This window comes from Diceros bicornis, chromosome 20 (assembly GCF_020826845.1).
Source record: "Diceros bicornis minor isolate mBicDic1 chromosome 20, mDicBic1.mat.cur, whole genome shotgun sequence".
In the NCBI taxonomy this organism is placed as follows: Eukaryota; Metazoa; Chordata; class Mammalia; order Perissodactyla; family Rhinocerotidae; genus Diceros; species Diceros bicornis.
Window position 1 is genome coordinate 38,169,612 of NC_080759.1, and position 7,758 is coordinate 38,177,369.

The 7,758-nt window shown below is 34.6% G+C and overlaps 1 long non-coding RNA gene across 1 annotated transcript; it reads right to left on the bottom strand.

The window, feature by feature from the left end:
• Positions 1-324: 324 nt before the first annotated feature.
• Positions 325-6,398, bottom strand: LOC131418920 (uncharacterized). Its single transcript, XR_009223073.1, has 3 exons — positions 6,236-6,398; positions 496-545; positions 325-385 (listed from the first exon to the last, which is right to left on the bottom strand). It is a non-coding gene; the product is annotated as an uncharacterized LOC131418920 (long non-coding RNA).
• Between the last annotated feature and the right edge of the window lie 1,360 nt (positions 6,399-7,758).

A 7,758-nucleotide genomic window follows, 5' to 3' on the forward strand; every position in this document is an offset into this window, starting at 1 on the left:
GGATTCTCTCAGAGGTGTCTTGTTCTTGAATAGTTAGTTGTGGCTCTTGTGAGGGGGAGCAAAGTCAGGAACGACTTATGTTGCCATCTTGGTGACATCACTCTGCTGATTTTCTGTATTGATATGGAAATATCTACAAACGTAGGCACCAGCATGTCTTCATCAGTTGTTAGATTCTATCAGTCTGTATTCAGGGATCATTAAATTTCCTTTACAAGCCTTAAAAACTATGCTTTGAGCCTCATTAACTGCCAACAGCATAAAGACAGAAAAAAGAAGAACTTCCAAATCACACATTCGGAATCTGTCTCTTATAGTTGATATCACAGTTTAAGGAAATGACACCATGTTACTTGTCAAAGGGAGTCGTTCATGGCTGTATACGCTGACAAGAGAGTGAACAGAAAGTGATGCTCAGTGAGAATTTGACTTTAGGAAACCAGGGAGAAAATTCTGAATTAAAGGAGCAGCTAGAAGACATTGATTGCACAGTACCTGGAATTGCATAACGAGGAACATTGCACGTCCTTGGCCTCTACCAGAGCCTGTAAGGCCAAAAACAAAAATGATAAACAAGTCAGATAACTCATAGCTAGGGATAGGTCAAAAGAAACCCAGAACTTTCTGTGTAAAAGAAAAAGAATAGGACTAATCCAAATTGAGGAAAAATGCTTGTGAAAAATATTGGAGTTCTCAAATTAAAGTTTTATTTTTCTATTTCAATAACTTCAAACTTTAGTTGGGTTGCTCTGACCAATACATAAGTATAAGTAAATTGAGGACTGCAATTAGGCAGTAACTAATAGCGAATGCTTACATTGCACTTACCATGCACTGAGCACTTTATGCACATTACATGAATTATCTCATTTAATCCTCATAATAACCATAACTGGAAAGAAATTTTGTCGTAATAATTTATCCTCCTTCGTTAAAGCTTCTTTTTCATATCATGACTTTGGTTGTCATCTTTGTTTAATTAATTCTGTGTTGGATATTATAATGTAATTTTCAAAGGAATGTAATGATAATAGAGTATGGAAGTTACTAAGCAGATGACCTCAGAGGCAAAGGGTACTGTTGTCCCATTGAACCAAGATTTGTACTTTATATCTGTAAAGTTTTTCCTGTAAAAAGGAAAACAATGAATCTTCAAAAGGAAATTTTCTTTCTTGTCTGTCTAAAAGATGGATCACTTGTATACCAGTTTGCTAGGGCTGCCATAACAAAGTAACGTGAATTGGGTGGCTTAAACAACAAAAGTTTATTGTCTCAGAGTTCTGGAGGCTAGAAGTCTAAGATCAAGGTCTCTGCAGGGCCTCTCTCCTTAGCTCACAGGTGGCTGTCTTCTCTCTGTGTCTTTTCACATCATCTTTCCTCTCTACTTGCCTGTATCTGTGTCCAAATTTCCCCCTTTTTATAAGGACACCAGTCAGGTTGGATTAGGGCCTACCCTACTGACATCATTTTAACTTGATCACCTCCATAAAAACCTTATCTCCAAATAAGGTCACATTCTGAAGTACCAAGGGTTAGGACTCCAACACATTTTTGGGGGGGGAACACAAGTCAACTTATAACAACTTGGTTAAGATATGAGGTGTACCATTACTTTCACATAAAACATCTGAAATCTCACCTCCTTGTGCCTCCCAACTAGCCTGTTTTATCTTCACCATTGACTTATATTTCCTCTATCTTCTCTATTCCACATTCTTTTAATGTAGACACTTAGTGCCCAGGGGTCTCGGATTTATATCAACTCATCTAATTACTTGTCAGTCCCTTATTAGAAGAAAAGTGGTTAAAAATCTTCCAAATGGCATCCTAAGAAACACTTTTTAAAAGTGAGAATAACCTTCATCAGGAGTTAAATAAAGCAAGAAAAGTAAGGCAGAACTTAGATCAGGCTATATCTTATGCCTCATTTTTAAAATTTGATTGGACTAAAGTTTCAAGGTTATAAAAATGGAATGATGCATTCATAGGATACTTTAGAACTCATTTTCAAGATTCTTTTAAGCAATGATCTGGAGTAGATTTGATAGCTAATGTAAAAGTTTCTTTCTTTCTCTGTTCTCCTCCTTCCCTTTCTCTCTCAAATGAAGTAAGATTTTAAATAGTGAACTTATTAAAAATAAATAGATCGGGATAGTGAATTGAAGATTTGGGATTTCTCAACTGCAGCTGAATTAATTAGGCAATATCATTGCTTTGATCTGTGTGCTCATTCACTATTTTAACATTTTAATCAGTAAATTATTTTACCCCTACCTTATGAAGGAGAAACTCATGGTTATGTTTCTGTAGTTTAGAAATACTATTACCCAGTGTAGATCTTTTTAATATCCCTATACCAAACTCCTGATTTGTTATTGTTAATGAGTCTTATCTTAAAAATTAAAAGTAACGGGCCGGACCCGTGGCTTAGCGGTTAAGTCCTCGCGTTCCACGGCTGGTGGCCCGAGTTCGGATCCCGGGCGCGCACCGACGCACCACTTCTCCAGCCATGTTGAGGCCGCGTCCCACATACAGCAACTAGAAGGATGTGCAACTGTGACATACAACTATCTACTGGGGCTTTGGGGGAAAAGTAAAAAAAAAAAAAAAAAAAAAAATTAAAAGTAACAATAGCAACGCGGTTATGGAGTAATGACTCCACACACTCCACACTCTGTATGACCTCTCTCAAGAAGATCCTATGAGAATTAAAGTAGTTTATGTATATACTTAGCACATAATAAATTATCTATTTATAAGTCAGTATGTATTCCATATTTAGTAAAGATAATTAAGAGACTGAAGACACTTTAATTTTGGATAAAACATTTTCTTGGTGATTAAAATTTTGGAAAAAAGAGTACTGTTTAACAATTACCCCTTGATATTTTCCATTTTATCATAAATATATATTAGTATAAATCAGATATAATCATGTTGGAAGCAAGAAAGTAGATAAAATAATATTCCACAAAACGGTAGTATATGTGATTTTAAAAGTAGTTCCATGAAAAAAATGCTCTTGTGAAACTGATTTGTTATTAACCATATACAAAGACCAGGGGAAGGGATGGTAGATTAGTTTACTATAATCCCACATTTTCCACATCATTTGACAACGGAATGTTTATCTCCTATAAAACACATAATAAGATTTTGTAGCACAGACCTTAATTTAGGAAAAGAGAAATAATTGCAAAACATGAATAAAATAACTGTCCCTGAAGTAAAACTAGTAAAAGTAAAATAAACAGCTTGAGAAGAATAAAGTGGTCTTCTTGCAAGGTTACTAGAACTGGCAACTGCCAATTTCTGTCATATAAAGTGGAAATAAGCAATCAATATTGTAACAAATCTGACTCCTAAAAAACTAACCTGTAGGAAAATATTTGAGAGAGTAGGACTGCTGCTGCCACTTTAGAGTGCCAAGAGGGCAGAGCCACTTCCCCAGTGGGATGAAAGACACAGAATTAAGCCACAGAGGGTTATTCTCTGGTCTTGAAACCTAATGGAATTTGCCCTGATGGATTTTGGACTTGCTTGGGGTTCTTGGCCTCTTTTTTCCTTCCTATTTATTCCTTTTTTTAGGATAGGACTATCTGGCCTATGCATTTCCCACCACTGTATTTTGGAAGCAGATAACTTGTTTTCTAGGTTGACTGGTCCACACGTGGAAAACAATTTTGCCCCATGATGGACCATATCCAGAGTTTTACTCATATCTAATTTAGACAATGTAGAACATATGATCTGAGACTTTCTGAATTGATTATGTTTAGATGATATTTTGAACTTAGTGTTGATACCAAAGTAGATTAAAACTTTTGGGGATGTTGGATAGTATGAATGTATTTTGCACATGGAAAGAACGAAAATTTGGGGGAAACAGAGGGAGAACTGTACTGTGTTGAACAACATCTCCCACCCCAAAATTCATGTCCATCTTGAACCTGGAAATGTGACATTATTTGGAAACAGGATCTTTGCAGATGTAATCAAGTTATGATGAGGTAATACTTGTTAAGCGTGGACCATAAATCCAACGACTAGTGTCTTTGAAAGATAAAGGAGATTAAGAGGAAAAGACACAGACACATCCAAAGCAAAGATGGCCGTGTTAAGATGAGGCAGAAATTGTAATGATTTAGCTATGAGCCAAGAAATGCCAAGGATTGTTAGCAAACCAGCAGAAGCTAAAAAGAGGCAAGGAATGATTCTTCCCTGGAAACTTCAGAGAGAGCATGGCACTGCTGACACTTTCATTTCAGATTTCTAGCCTCCAGAACTGTGACAGAACAAAGTTCTGTCATTTTAAGCTACCCAGTTTGTGGTAAATTATTATGGCAGCTGTAGGAAACTAATACACTATTTATTCCTCTGGTTTCATCTAAAATTGAACGTCTTCTATAGGCTTTCTCTAATAGCTACCAAGCTAAGTGCTTCTCCATAGTACTCCCACTGTGCCCTTTGCATTGTCATTCACAGCACTAAATACATCGCATGAAAATTCTCTGCCAATGAGTACATCTACTACTCTAGTGTGCCTCATGTTGACAAATATCTTATTCTTCTTTGCAACACTAGCACCTAGAAAATTTCCTGTCACTAAGAACAAAGTTATGCTCTGTAGTTTTTTTAAAACTATTTAATTGTGGTACAATTATTGTACAATAATCTGTACATATATAAAGCGTACTCTTTGCTGAGTTTTGACATATGAATATACCTGTCAGAGAATTAGCTAATCAAGATACTACATTGTTCTTTTGAAAAGGACTGTTTAATTGAGTAAAACATTTTGTAGTTCTGATGAAACAAATCTTCATAATTTAACAGTGAAAATAGAATAATTTTTGTCCACTGATATCCTCGCTTGTGACAAGAACAATCTTGGCAATGATATAAAGTGAAGTACGTACCAAAATAATAGGAAATATTAAAATTAACTTGGTCATTAAAATAGAAAAGTCTTGTACTAAATGTAAATTATTTGTAATACATTTTGACTATTATTATTAAGGGAGATTCTTTTGCAAGTGAAATGTGCTTAGTATTTTGCTAACAAATTGCATCTCAGTATTAATTATGATTGTAAAAGATAAATATACAAAATAAAAGACAGCTCATTAAAGATAGATTTACTCCATTATTTTTTTAATTATTTTTAACCATATTTTATTCTCTTTCCAGAAATAAAATTCTCTTGAAATTTGCAAATATTTAAATGCTGATTTTCTTCACAGACAGTTTATAGAAGAACTTCATACAGTGCATTCACAGATAAAACATTTAAAGAGTGCAAAACCTCGTTTTAATTATACGGTATCAGCTAATGATATATAAATAATATTGATACACTTACAAAACAATTTCAGGAGAAATCTAAAACTTAATTAGAGTTTTAAAATCAAACAATAGGTAACTTTATCAAATGGCAAAAGGAAAATAACTTATTAGACTGAAATTCATAAATATTTGCAGATGAAATAATACCATATAAAACTATAAAACATGATCTGATGATTTTTACAAAATACAATTATTTATCTCCATTCCTTTTGCTTTAGAGTGAATGAATTCAATCTATGACAGTGCGTTTTTTTCTATATTTTGCCATTACCATTTTTGCTTTTACCTCATTACACTTATTTCATTTACAATACTAAAGATATATCTAAAAGGACTTCTAGTTTCAGTCCTAACACGTAAAGAATATTGAAGTCATCTCTCTAATACATACAACAAGGAAACCTAAAGAAACCTGAAAATCAATGTATCTTTTGGACTCGCCATAGAATGGAGTTTTCAGGACAAATCACCACCCCAAAGTCTAGAAAAACAGGTGAACCCACATAGTCATAGCGAAGATTTGCTTATCTGGAGAAAAAGCTACAGGAGTCATAAAATGGGAGAGACTCTTTAATGGTAATATTAATGAATTGCTGGAGGCTGAGTATGGACCTGAGAATGAGGGAGAAACTCCTCCCTCATTAAGCTACAGTCTTAAGGAAACCTCAAAATTTCATGAGTTTTACCTCCAGACATACCAACAGGTTCTCACAGTGAAGAGTCAAGAAAGATCCCCTTCTGGTGTTAGGAGTGTGAGTGGGAAAAGTAACCATATTAGTTTCTTAGGGCTGCTGTAACAAATCATCACAAAATCGATGGCTTAAAACAACAGAAATTTATTCTCTACAGTTATGGAGGCTAGCGGTTGAAAATCCATTTCACTGACCTGATACCAAAGGGTCAGCAGGACTCTGCTCCATCAGGAGACTTGAGAGGAGTATTCATTTCTTGCTTCTTCTAGCTTCTGGTGGCTGTTGCATTCCTTGACTTGTGGCCACATCATTTCAATCTCTGCTTTTGTGGTTACATTGCCCCCTCTTCTTTTATGTGCCCTTCTTATAAAAAACACAAATGATTGAATTTAGGGCCCACCTGGAAAATCCATAATTTCCTCATGTCAGTATCCTTAACTTAATCATATCCACAAAGAGCTTGTTTCCTTATCAGGTGACATTTACAGGTTCTAGGGATTAAGACCTGGTATTTTTGGGTGGTCATTACTTCACCTACAACAGTCAGAATTTTGAAACATGCACAGAGTATTGCCTATAAAAATGAGCTAATCCATGAGAAAAGACTTTACTATAGTCTTATCCTACCTGAGGAAGAGCATTTACCCCAAATCAGCCTTATTTATCCTTCCTTTTTCACATAAAGGAAAAGAGAAAACTATACAAATAAAGAAACACTTGTAAAGGTTACAGCCCAGAGACACAGGCCTATGGAAACACTGAGATTTAATCATAAGATTATAGAACTTGTCCCTTCCCCCACATCATGCCACCACATCAACATGGCTCTAGTATAGCAACCGTGGATTATAGGTGAAACACTCCAAGATGCAGACTCTCTGAGGAAAAGTCATTAGAGAAGCCCAAAACTAAGTGTGGAGATGAAAAGAAGGACAAAAAAGTAAATTAAAGGCTTTGGCACCTATAGTTACAGAAAACATTAAACAGAGTCCAAATTCTAGCAATATTAACATAAGTTCACACTTTAATGGTCTATTTACCTCAGTCAAACATGTTTGACTTTCAACAAAATATTAAAAGACATTCTGAAGTGCCAGAAAAATCAGTCTGCAAGGCAAAGCAAGCATAAGAACCACACTCAGATATAGTACAGATGCTGAAATTATCAGAAAGAGCCATAAAATGACAACGATTAGTGTGTTTAAAGTTCTAATGGAAAAGTAGACAACATGCAATAACAGACAAATAATATAAACAGAACCATAAAAACTCTAAGAATCAAAAATAAATGCTGGAAATAAAAAACACGGCATGATGTCCATGAATTTGATGGACTCATCAGCAGAATGGACATGGTTAAAGAAATAATTAGTGAGCTTGATCAATAGAAACTTGCTAAACTGAAATGCAAATAGGAAAAAAAAAAAACATAATGTCCAAAATGGTGAGACAAAATTATCCTTCAAAGTTAGAGAAATAAAGACACTATTGGATAAGAACATAAATAAATAAGTTACTGAGAGTATTCATAGTGGCAGACTTGACTAGAAGAAATATTTTTAAAAGTTCTTCAGGAATGAAAATGATATGGGTCAGAAACTCAGATCTACATTAAAAAGGAAAAGTGTCCAAGAGGAGTAAATGAAGGGAAATTTAATTATTTGTTTTTCTTAGTTGGTCTAAAAGATAACTTTTGAAAGTAATTATAATAATAATT